This window comes from Lethenteron reissneri, chromosome 4 (assembly GCF_015708825.2).
Source record: "Lethenteron reissneri isolate LAM-NWPU_2019-01 chromosome 4, ASM1570882v1, whole genome shotgun sequence".
Taxonomy (NCBI): domain Eukaryota; kingdom Metazoa; phylum Chordata; class Hyperoartia; order Petromyzontiformes; family Petromyzontidae; genus Lethenteron; species Lethenteron reissneri.
Genome location: NC_083782.1, coordinates 8,865,794 through 8,879,105, shown reverse-complemented (window position 1 = coordinate 8,879,105; position 13,312 = coordinate 8,865,794). Strand labels below are relative to the sequence as shown.

General features: G+C 45.4%; 1 protein-coding gene across 3 annotated transcripts in view; it reads left to right on the top strand.

Annotated features, from left to right (window-relative positions):
- Positions 1 to 3,497: 3,497 nt before the first annotated feature.
- LOC133350267 (monocarboxylate transporter 13-like) overlaps positions 3,498 to 13,312 on the top strand; it is a 44,099-nt gene continuing 34,284 nt past the window's right edge. For all 3 annotated transcript variants that reach the window (XM_061564469.1, XM_061564452.1, XM_061564460.1), the window contains exon 1: positions 3,498 to 3,661. The gene's annotated coding sequence lies outside the window, so the exon portion shown is untranslated. The remainder of the gene's footprint in view (positions 3,662 to 13,312) is intronic.

Sequence of the window (13,312 nt, the reverse complement as noted above, 5' to 3'; positions counted from 1 at the left end):
AATGAGGTTCCAATGGTGTTAATGCTTACCCCGAGCTCTCATACTCTGATGGTGCATTGTCTTTGAGTTGTGCGCCTTTTGGCGTCATCTGGTCCAACCCATGTGAGACTAGGCTCTAAGGAAAGCTGTCTCGGGTGTGGACCAATCAATTTCAAGGACAGTGCATACATTATCAGAGTTGTGTTTTTTGTTTGCATTATGACTGCAGGTATTGTGGTCTATGCAAACATGACTCCTTGTAAAAAAAGGTGTCAGTTTTGTTGCCAGATAGAAGGGTAAAAAACCAATTATCATATTTTTTACTGGCAAATGAGGTTCCAATGGTGGGGGGGGGGTGTTTTTGTTGTACCGAATTTCGAAAAATATTTTCACTTCTTATTTTTGGCTTTTCGACCCCTGCTCTCGAGGCTATTTCGCCTATTCTTCCATGCTGGTCAGACAAACTTGGAAAGGGGTGGTTTGGTAGCCACACTCTACCCCACCCGCATGCAATCTGCCGATTCACGAAAGCGTGGTGTTACCCAGTTTATATTTGTCGGTAAACAGGAAACACGCCCAGTCCGTTCAGCTGCCGCGTCTGGAGATCAAACCGGCAAATCCACTGGTCACAAAAGCAAAGTTTGTGGGGAATAAGAGCCATTTTCTATACTTTCTAGGCATAAGCATTTACGAAATAACACTTACTACCCAGGAACAAAAATTGTGTTTTATAGTGTAATTAATGACGTATTTGTTGTTGCTGTTGAGATTTTTGCCAACCCGTCATGAATTCGCCCGGTTGTCTGTGATACAAACATCCCGAATGCATTCGCACTTTCAACCTTATGAAACGGCGTTAAAAAAAATCGTATCGGAACTCGTTGACCCTTATGTGATTAATTAAACCGCATAATATATTTTGTTTATTAATGTTTAGCACACCTCAATATCAAATGCTGCACTGTGCTCCGTTTTAGGACGAGGTTTACGTACGCTCATACGCAGAGGCACAAACTCGATATATTTACGATTCGATGCAGAAATAACAGATGCTTGGAATTAAGGAGGGAATAAAGATGCGTGTGTGTGTGTGTGCTTTTAACCCCCGAAGTAAAAGTAGGGCAAGGGCGTCAATTATGTAAGCAGGGATTGAGCAAACGTCTTTGGAACAAACACGTGGCGTCAACATGAACGGAGGCCGTGGTGCCCTCTCACACATTCTAGATTTGAAGCTTTCGTGACTGCAAGGATTCATACTCTTAGTTCTTTCGGTAAAGTCACGTAGGTAAAAAATGAAATTAAAATTAATAAAAATAAAATAAAAATCACGACGTTTCGGAGGCAACACAAGTCTCCTGTCATCAGGTGGGACCGTCACAACCAGATTTGCTGCATCAAGTGATATCAAGTGATACAGCAAATCTGGCTGTGACGGTCCCACCTGATGACGGAGACTTGTGTTGCTTCCGAAACGTCGTGATTTTTATTTAATTTTTTATTCATTTTAATTTCATTTTTTACCTACGTGACTTTACCGAAAGAACTAAGAGTATGTATACCCTCTCACACACTCACAGCCACAGACGTCCTCGGTCAACACTCACAGCGCCTTCTTCCGACATACCTCAGGCAACACTCGCAGCGCCTTGCTACAGACATTGGCAACACTCTGACATTGCGCGACTTTGAACTGTTTAAATGGATCAGAGTGTTCCACTATTTTCCATCCCGTGATGAAAACTTGGTTGTGTGTATAAATATTTTTTTCATGCAAGGTCAGAGTTTTCTCCCGGCTCGCATGAGCGTAGGCGGGTGCTCTTATCGACTTGCAGCCTCCTGAGGCCGGCAGTGGAAATTCCACATTCCTCAGACAGGGCCGAGACATTTGTAGTAGTAACAATAATGTCAAACTGTGCCACAGTTATTCGTGTGGTACGACATACAGGCGGGAAGGCAGCAGCCAGGCAGTGAGCTGACACAACATTCCCACACAAGTTCTGCTGTCCTCTGTATATGAAGGGTGTTTATCGGCCATTCATGAGTGTTTCCACGTGGGCGGAAACTGGAGCACAGGGGTAAATCCTAACCCATACAGATGGAACAGGTTAGGTCCATAGAAACCGCACCGCCTTCTCCTGGCAAGGCAGGATATATATCTATTTTTAGTTTTACTAGGTAAGGCCCACTGAGCCATGTAGCTCTTTCTCAGAAGCGACACGTGGACGTGTAGAGCAGCGTGGTGGTTCTAAATGTGGAGGGGGGAACTCCAGAGGACACGGAGAAAAATCCACACGACCACGGGGAGAATCTGGCGCCTCAACAACCACGAGAAGGGAATATCACAACCTTTGCATGCTCCACCAAACATCACATCCACAGTGCTGGATTACAAACATAGACGACCACCGCCCAGCTCGCATACTAACTTCATCTTGTGGTGCTTTCCTTTGCCAATTCCTCCACGAATTGCGGGGCAGTCGTCCACAGATCAACGATCAACACCGATTCGAGACTTGTTCTACATTTCTATCCGGCTATTCCTTGTGTATATTTATCTGTTTACCTCGGAGAGCCTCTCCCAACACTAATAGCTATATTCTCATTTGAAACTTTCGTGACTGCAGGGATTCATATTCTTGGTTCTTTCGGTAAAGTCACGTAGAAGGGAAATAATTAAATAATATCGATATTAAACAATAACAATTCTCACGACGTTTCGACTGCAACACAAGCAATCATCATCATCAGGTGTGAAATCCACAGAAATATTTTTTTTTTCTTTCTGTGGATTTCACGCCTGATGATGATTGCTTGTGTTGCAGTCGAAACGTCATGAGAATTTGTGTTTTTTATATTTATATTACTTTATTATTTCCCTTCTACGTGACTTTACCGAAAGAACCAAGAATACTAATAGCTGTGTTCTCTGAGTACATTTGCCGCTAGCCGCTTGCGCGTTCCGACATTTGGCGTTGGCGTCTCGGAACGGGAAAGGGTTCATGGAAACGGTGCATCTACCGTGCTCCACTTCTTGGCAGTCCCGAATCGGGAGTAGAATTTCCGCATTGCCGTGGCGAGGGTGAATATGTCTTCGCACAATCGACACCGCTGAGGTTTTCCGCGAAGCGCTCTTGAATTTCGCATCTGGAAAAAAAATCACCTCCGGCCAGGATTTTCACCGATTTGCGCTCACTTCAGCACCGACGGCTCAGCAGTGGACGTGCACCACCTTGCAGGGCTGAAAGACACCATTCGCGCTCCATCTCACGCCACTGCGCTCAGTCTCCGCCACATTGAGAGAATTTGACATTATCGCGCCGGATGTATGACTTTCATGCGTCTGCTATATGCGACTCGTAAGTATATTTCTCAGATGTTGTTTTACGAGTCGAAAGCAGCCCCCCTCGTGGCCAAGTCACACGGCGTCGCTATATATAACCCCTATTCCGCGAAAATAAACAGCAGCACGTTTGACACCCGGGTGCCACGCGCGCGTACCGATGGAGACGAGACACAGAGCCGGGCACACTGAGCCCTTGCCAACGCTGAGCACCCCACGCCAGCACACGCGCACAGAACGAGCGCTTCTCATCATCGTCGTCGTCGACGTCCTCAGAGCGGGCTCAACTCCCACCCAACAGCTTGCGCCGCATCGCGCCACATATCAGCTGCATAGGAGCCGGTAAGTGTACGCCTGATTGTTCATCTTCTGTGTGTGTGTGCGTGCGTCTATATAGGGAGTCCTGGCCGTAGTGTTGGCCAAACCACCCCCTTGTTGGCCACACCACCCTCTTGTGCGCCGTGCCGGCCTTCATAGAAACGTGCGTTTAAGAGTAGTTGGCTGTTGATATGAATGTTCACGTGATGAGCCACTTCGTTGGGCTATCATTTGTGATTGCCAGGTCGCTGCTGAAAAAAAATAGCCTACGTAGCTCCCAGTGGGCCTTACCTGGTCAACAAAAAAGTGCTCGCTAAGTGGAATTTTGCCCCAGCAGCCTGGAAAGTCTACACGGGAGGGAGGGGGTGGTCTTTGTTTGTGCGGGGGCAGCACCATGAAAATCCTCTCACCCACGACCCACTTATCCACCTACTACTTTGCTCTGTCGGTTCACCGTCCACAACTCCAGTTGACCACGGGGGCCCCTTTTCCACATCTCGTCTGTTGTTATTTTTAAAATATTTTATATTAAGTTCACTTGCTTGCTTGCGTGCTTGCTTGCTTACGACCGTGCAAATCTTTCGGTCGTTTTTTAACCCACTTCCCGTGATCCAATCGAGCTGACATTTTGCACACAGACTCGTTGTGCGAGACAATTAATGTTCGTGAAAAAATGTTTTTCAAAATTTTACACTGTTTAGGGAAAACAAATTAAATATTTAATTACCAATTGGTTAATACTGGCAGACAATCATCTGGCCCATAGGTGGCAGCCATCTCAAGCCAGAGGACGAGAGGACTCTAGTCGCCACGCATATAAAGGATTTAGAGTGAAAAACTTTGTTTTTACGGGTTATACTTATTTCCAAACTTGCTTTGACAAAGAACGGCTTCCTATTATCTGCAGGTTTTTGTTTCACAGCTAAGAGGAATAGGTGCTCACCCACAACACTTGCGCGAACAACCTGAGTAGGCTATGTAAACGAGCGGGGGGGGGGTCGAGGTGACAAAGACAAAGATCCCCGTATAGCCTTAACAGACTGTTGTGGCAACTGCTGTTAGCGAGCACCTATGAAGGCCAGAACGGTACACGGTGGGTGGCCAGCACCACGCCCGGCATCCTTTGTCTCCCCGGTGGCGATGTTTACTACACACCGCACCAGGTACTCATTTGAGGCCGAGTCTACCTAGGGGAGGCCCAGGACCGGTTCAGATAATCGTCACCGGTGAGCCAACAGCAGTACACTTTTTGTACAAACACAAATCCTGGCTGTGGCCTCATATCCGCGTGGTAGGCGGCATCAGAAATGTCCGTGTCGGAGCTTGTGTTGCAGCAGTGTAGTCGCGTAAGCGCTGGGAAGGCAACAGGGTAACTGAACACTATATGGGGGGGAGGACTTTGCTTGATGTGTGTGTATATATCGGTGCCTTTTGGCACAGTGGTTAGCACATTATGTTACAAACCCGGTGACCTTCATTTGAATAACGACCGTGGCTAACCATCAGTGGCGAGTGATATCCGAACAAACACTGGACTTTCCCCCCATGTGTCGACTCAGCCTTAAATGAGTTCCGCTGTATAAACTTCACCACAGGGGAGACAAAGGTGTCCGGGTGTCGGTGCTATCCACAACACCACGACGCGCACTGTTTAAGCCTTCACGATTGCTCGCGAACAGCACTTGCCCCACTCCTCTAGAAGGCTATACGGGGAATGTCTTTTTGGGGTGCATGTGCACTGTTCTAGTATCACGGCAATTTGGGTCTTATTCCAGGCTGCTATGGCTGTCATCGCCACGTGATGGGGAATGTGAAAATCAATTAATGGGGGGGGGGGGGTTCGGGGGGAGGGGTTGGCAGCCTACTAAATAGGTGCTCGCAAACAGCACTGGCCCCTAAGGTCTTCAAGGCTAAAAGGCGAGGGATCATTGACCTCGTAGAATTCAGTCGTGCAGTGGATCACACACACACTGCACTACGACCTAGGATACATTCCTGGCACTGATGCTAAAAGGAGATCGTTGTTTTTGCGTGTGCTGGGCATGTCACTACTTGACCCAGCCAGCGCAGCCTCCAATCCATCGTGTCAGAACGCCAAGTGATAGGACTCAAGCCGAGGTTGTTGTTGTTGTTTCAAGAACCTGTGAACTCCTCACACAATCCAATCGCGATAAACCAGGGATGACTCACAGGCGAGGGCAAGCTTGGCTGTCTCAAGACGAAAGCGATCGCTCACTGCTCTACGTCGAAGCAGTTGTTGCATCGCTAAGCGGGGGACAAACAGCCTCGGTGCGGTGACCCACAGCGGAATGGCTTTGTCACTGACTGAGTGACTGGTAACCTGCGCTGTCGCGGTGAGCGTCTGGGGAATGATGATGATGATGATGATGCTCCTGGGCAGCTGGTGGCAGCCGCCCTCCAGCAACAACGGGAGGCGGGAGGGAGAGCGGCGTTGGGGAAGCATAAGCACAATGAGCTTGCAGAGTGGGGGGATTTGTAATAACACGACAACATGTGTACAAAAAAGCATTCGGCCACTTGCACTATGCCAAAACCATCGAAAGTTCCAGAAGGACTCCATTGTGGTCGTCCTGTCTTAGGCCACACTCAAATGAAATGTGAGTAAACGTGACCGACTTGCAAGCAGCATTGAGATGGGAGAGACAATTGCTGGCCGGTTTTCATCATCATTAGGACTCATCAGTCCATAATGGTCATCAATGCTCACTGCTGAAAGGTCAACCCCAGGGGAACCACACTTCCACACGATGGGGTCTATTAGCCTGATTAATACCAACAACAATAAAAGCTGTAAATAATGAGAAACGCCCATCATGACGTAAAAAAAAATGTGCAGGCCGGAAAAAAACATCTATTTGATATCACGCGCAAAAACGCGTGCAAAAAGCACTCAGCCTCTTGCATTTATGCAAAAAAACATTAGCAGTTCCTAAAGAGGAATGGAGGTGGAGCATATGCCAGTCACTTTGCCGGCAAGCCTCTGTCACACCGAAAACTCTCCCGTGTGCGAATGTGGTCATCCAGAACCATGCAACACGATGCAATGCCCAGATCCACAACTACGAAGCATACATCACAGCGACGATGGACTACTCAGCTCCTCCTGACGCGGTTGTCTGGCTTGACCACCTTGGCCGCATTCTCCCATCAAGTGGCATGCGATCTCCAAACCTGTCCCCGGGGCTCTCCTGGGTTAACTCAGCCTAAAACGAATGGGATTGGAGCTGGCCCGAACACCTCCATTGTCGCACCGGACTTAATAGATGCTTGCTCACCGCACTTGCCTCAAAGATCTATAAGTCATGCGGAACACGCGGCCAGAGCTCCAAACTTGATCTGAAGCAGCAGTACGTATACCCTGCACATCGTATGCGGGACATTGTTTAGCGGTGATCAGAACCTGCCTGGAGAAGAAAAGTAACGGACGGTGCAGTCCTCTGTGAGAGCAGGAGAAGCTCCTGTGCTATCTTGAAGAGGCAGCAGCGCAAATCTACCAAGGAAGGACGTGTGGCTGCACCTCAGAGCTCTACATCCTCCCTGACCTGCTGTCCAGTGTGCCGCAGAGAATTCCGGGCTCTGATTGGCCTCTTCAGCCATCTGCGCACTCATCAAAACCCAACAAAATGACAAACGTGCCATGGTCATCATCAACTTTGATTGAAGAGGGCCGGAGTCCTGCGGTCCGCAACACAACCACCACCGTCCACCTCCCCTCCGATTCCCACGGCCCCCACCACCAGCCACGCATGGGCGCGTGCTCTTCACTGTTGCTACACAGCAACAGTCGGCGGTCTGTCTATTTAAACGCCAGTCGAGCTCGTTCAGCACGTGGCACAGGAGCTGAGGAGTGGTAAACATGGAATCTGTCGGCTTGCGCTGGGGAATCGGGGGTGGTGTTGCGAAACCCCTGGGCGAATGGCTCGGGCATTGCTTGTTAATCAGAGCAGAGGATAAGGAATTTCTTTCATTGGCTTTAAAAAAAAATAATAAACAGAGCCGAGGCCTCGAACGTGTGAACTCGTGATGTGTTTATCGTTTATAAAGCGGCGTTGATTTGCGACGACAATGCGTTTAAGCGTTTTCATATGGAATATATATTTTAAAACACTTTTAAAAAAACACGCTTTAAGCTTCTTTTTGCAGAACCTACCAAGCCACAGACGATAGCTGAACGAAGTAGCACATCGCGTAGAGATTCATAGCAGCCATCCAGCAGTAGATCGGTCGTCACATCGTAAACATGAATGTTCTGTAGTGATGGAAGAACTCCACAACTCCAGGAAATGGCCCCGAAGCTTGCCATAATGTGGGCAATTAGACCCAAGCCGAAACATAACATAAAAAAGAATGTTTAAAAATATAAAACATTTTATGATAGAATATAGTAGTATCATCAGTATGACATAAGTATACCAAGTTTGCAGTCGATACCACATTGGGAAGTGGGTTAAAATTGAGCTACAAGATTTGAGGATACAACAATAACAGACATTGGGACGCTGTCTTTCCGACAGCTCTGTTTCTTCACCTGAGGACGGCTGCTTGTGTTGTGGCCGAAACGTCGTGAGAATTTTATTATGTTTCATTTTTATTATTTCATTATTTCCCTTCTACGTGACTTTACCGAAAGAACCAATAAGATGAATCCCTGCAGTCACGAAAGCTTTAAATCGAAAAATAACAGACAGAGTGAGTAAATAAAAAGCGTGTATAAAAATATAAAAAGGGCAGGAGGGGTGGGGGTGTCGTGCTCACAATACCAGCGTGGCTTTAATTGGTGCTCTCTATCAGCATTTCCACCTACCGGCTACGATGCCAAGCTGGTGGCCTGTGCCTATGGTTGTCTGCTGTACTCAAGTTCAAGTTCCTGTATTAGGTATAGCCCTGTGAGCCATTCGGCTCTTGAATCGGGTGCAACCGCAACAAACAAAAAACATAAACATGAACAAAAACATCTTAAAGTGAATATTTAACTAAGTGCAAACAGAAAATCCAAGAAAAGACAGCAAAATATTGCAGAAAAAATCACCGTACACCAACGCTATGTGCAAAAATCCCAGTGGGATGCAAGTCAAACGACCAACAACAACCACAAGACCACTTAGATTAAGGTCATCAGTCTAACTCTGTACTACAACAAACAAACATGGCCAAACTAATACACTTTTCGAAATCACCAAAATAAAGCCATGAAAGCAATGAAACAGTGATCATAGGAACTGTGACGGAATTTTCACAATAAATGGCATAAACAACATGTACTACCAAAACCCTCGGGCAGTAGTACAGTGCAGGGCGATTTGAGTCCGGATGGATGGTGCTGTGGCCAGTACACTGAACTCAAAACCAGAAGTCGCAGATCAAGCCCCATGACAGGGGCAATCCACCGTTGTATCGACACTTGCTGGGATTTATGTTAACCTCATGGCTTGCCCTGGTGATGCTTGACGTAGTTTCAAGCGTAACATTGTACAGGGTGCTTCAACATTTTTTTAACACTTATATGGAACTAACGGTTTTAATGGGAAAAGAACGGATAAATACACTGTGACATGATAACAAATGTATGTTAATAGCTTGAAAAAGTCAGTCTCCCACTCGTTCATCATCGTTGTCAACACGTGCCTGGAATCTTCTCCAGGTGGTCTCCAGAGCCCGGAGGCACATTTCTTGTGGTATTGTTGGAAATTCTCAGAAGTGTACAATTTTTTTATATTTCTATATTTTTATTGTTTCCGCCTGAGGACGACCGCTTGTGTTGCGATCGAAACGTCGTGATATTTTATTTTTTGTTTAATTTTATTTTTACACCTACGTGACTTTACCGAAAGAACCAAAGAGCATATATCTAACATTAAAAATGCATAATCAATAGTTGTAGATGTACCACACATACATATTTTTTTAGGAATGATAGATACATTTGCACTTATCAGTGTTGATAACACCTTTTTCCACTGAAATTGCGAATTGTTATTTTAATCAATGGGGAGTGTGACAATGCAAAAATAATCCCTAGCATTCACAGTGCATCACCGTAAATTAATGGGGACTTTGAGGTGCTCAGGAGATGGCGGTACAACAATGAATTCTTGAATCAATCTGCGTGTGGCTTTAACCGCTAACCCCGTGGGTTTTGTCCATCCCACCTGAATCCAATATCTCAGTAATGGAATTTGCCAAAAAAATGCCCCATTCCCAATGCAACAGGAACCCCCCTGAAAAAAAACGATTCCTGAAACTTGGTGAGGCTTCCCTGGCTAAAGAAATACAATTCTCATAATTATTTCTATTTTCTTGGTTCTTTCGGTAAAGTCACGTAGAAGGGAAGTAATAAAATAATAAAAATAAAACATAATAAAATAATTCTCACGACGTTTCGGCCACAACGCAAGCAGCCGTCTTCAGGTGGAGAACAGGTCTGAAGACGGCTGCTTGCGTTGTGGCCGAAACGTCGTGAGAATTATTTTATTATGTTTTATTTTTATTATTTTATTACTTCCCTTCTACGTGACTTTACCGAAAGAACCAAGAAGATGAATCCCTGCAGTCACGAAAGCTTTAAATCGTGAGAATTATTGTATTATGTTTTATTTTTATTATTTTATTACTTCCCTTCTACGTGACTTTACCGAAAGAACCAAGAAGATGAATCCGTGCAGTCACGAAAGCTTTAAATCGAAAATTATTTCCACTATGATATAGATGAACCACAAGAAGAACAGACTCATATATCGCGCAGATCCTCGCAGTGAATTACTCTGGCACGCCAGAGGCACGCGACTTCATTCACAATTTCAGCGCCCACGCAACTGCCCACAGCCGTAATGCCTCCTCGTCCGCCGCATACAAATCAGTCCCCGCGTAGCCTCTCTCTGCCTCCCATTACACTGGTCAACACACTTTTTCTGGCACAAGGTATTCCAACGGCTTTAAGGTAATTTTGGGGGTGCTGATTCCAAATCTGGCATCAGTTTTTGTCTATCGCATCAGGTTTTTGAGATATCAAATGCTGCATTTTCAATAAAAACTGCAGAAGAAAAATATTAAATAAATGTGGATATCTACATAAAATGATATTATAAACACACTATCCTAAAAATACAGCACCATATTTTAACACTAAAGCAGGCACTGACTTGCAACAACTTGCAATCATAAGTGACACAGTTAATTTTGGGTAAAATCAATGAAAATGGGGTATGCCGATAGCATAAAAATGAGATGTGATAGAGCAAATCTGAGATCAGATTTGGAATCAGCACCCTGAAATTAGTCTAGAATAGCTGCAAAAGTCCAGGCCAGAAAAAAATGATTATTTTTTTGTTGACCAGTGTTATTATTCCAGAGGCATCGCTAAAACCAACGGAAATATTGAAACCTTTTCGACCGCTTCCTACGGCCAGAGCCGCTCAGCTTTCAGCTGCCCACGTTTGGAGGCGTTCAACGCTGGAGGGGGGAGTGTGGCGTAGCGACCCCAATTGAGGGGACACGGTGCCACACAGCCGCTTGAGCCATCGGCCCCACACCACCACCCTGGATGGCAAATTCTAAACGGTGTCTGTTTTTGGAGTGGCTTTTATATCGAATATGTAATAATAATAATATTTCAATTTGTAACGCGCGCAAATTTGCAGACGTAGTGGACGCAACTCAGAGTCGCTCGAAAGCATGATTGTAGAGGTGAGTTTTTAAGTCTCTCTTGAAGGAGGCGATTGAGGTGATGCTGCGAATGTGCAGAGGGATATCGTTCCAGACTGTTGGGGCTGCCACCGAGAAGTGGCGCATAGACACGATGACCATCCTGGATCTTGGTATCAAGAGGAGGTCGTGAGTCGCGCTGCGCAGGCATCTGCAAGTTCACTAAATAAGGTCACCGTTGTACGTTTGACAAAGAATAGAATATTGGGGCGAAAGAAAACAACAACGTGATGTGAAATATCTATAGACTGTAAGAGCTTTAAAAAAAATGAAAATAATTTTGAAAATATCAACGTTACTTACTTTTTTTGCTAAAGCACCATGACAATGTCTGTTTTTCTAGGGAGACCTACTTTCAAATAAAAAGGCCAAGAGTCAAGAAAAAAATGGAGCAGCCAATCATCTCCGTTGATAGCCCTGAGCTCGTGGTGGGAATTGCACGGTCCCATTGTGGGGTGCAGTCCCTGCAGGATATCCACGGTATGAAATAAAAGTGTGTACTCTCGATGCGGCTGTGGTGTCCTGGTTCATATGCTGGACTTTGCAATCCAGAGGTCGCCAATTTGGAGCAATCTCCAGGCACAGCAGTTGAAGCTATAGATACGCTTCTGAAATCCCCCTCGCATCTGTAGCAGTATAATTGGGCATACCACGGTTAGTCAATCGGCAGGTTACATGTGGTCAGGTGAAATGTGGAAACTCTCACATCTTCCAAGACATGTGGCCAGCATAGAAGAGTAAGCCAAACATATCCTACAGAGGGGCTCCCTAGAACTCATACCTGCCAACCCACACGGTTTACCCGTATTCTTGTGGACGGAAATTGAGTGTTCAGATCCATGCCTATTTGTTTGTGTTTCTCCCTTGTGATGGGACTTTGTAGGATGAACGTTGATATTTATGAGGGACAGGGGGTGACCAACAAGGTATTAATTGGTCTGTAGTAAGGTAGGGCACTGATAAGGGGTTGACAGCTATGATAACTTATTCTGGTGGAGGCCTTTCTGCCAGCAGTGATATTATCAAGCAATTGCAGGGCTGCGCCTTTAAACCATAAATAAAATACAATTTGTTTAAAAAAATTGGTAAAACAAGGCAACATTGTATATTTAACTGTACTGTATATATTAAATTATAAATAATAAAATGTTAGGAATCAAGTATATGTTCTGACATTTTTGTTATTTTACAAATGGAAACTTAAGTGAGTGGGGTATGACCAAATATGTTAACTCTCATTCTTCTGATTGCAACTTAAGCATTTAACTACAGCAGGGCCGCCCGGCCAGAAACGAGAGTCCAATCCCCTAACAATAACAGACAGATCTTCTTGGTTCTTTCAGTAAAGTCACGTAGAATGGAAATAATAAAATAATAAAAATAAAACATAATTAAATAATTCTCACGACGTTTCGGCCACAACGCAAGCAGCCGTCCTCAGGTGTAGAACAGGTCTGTCGAAGAAGATGAATCCCTGCAGTCACGAAAGCTTTAAATCGAAATTTAATAACAGACAGACATTAAAAATACATTTCATCTCAATCTAAACGAGGAAACTCTGGAAGGAAACGGTGACTTGAAAACAACTGCAACTTTAAAATCTAAACCCCCAGATAAGAGTGATAATTAAGAAGCACATTGATATCACGCCATTAGTGCATCGACCCTATCCATAGCAACCTTGACGATAAACCTGTTTGCGTGACGTCGCACGGTGCTGGGGCAATCTATCGTGCATCATTCGACCGTCACCACGTATTAGTGAAGTCGTGCCTCCCACGCACTGCATCTCGAAGTGCCACAGCAAGCGTTGGTGGGGGGGAGGGGTAATTACACGGGAATCAAAAAGGAAGTTATTGCAGACAAAACCCAATAATTCGGGACGAGACATCAATTATGATAAGCCTATGTCGGGGCGAGCCTAATCCTGGAGACAGCCACCGTTGACTTCAC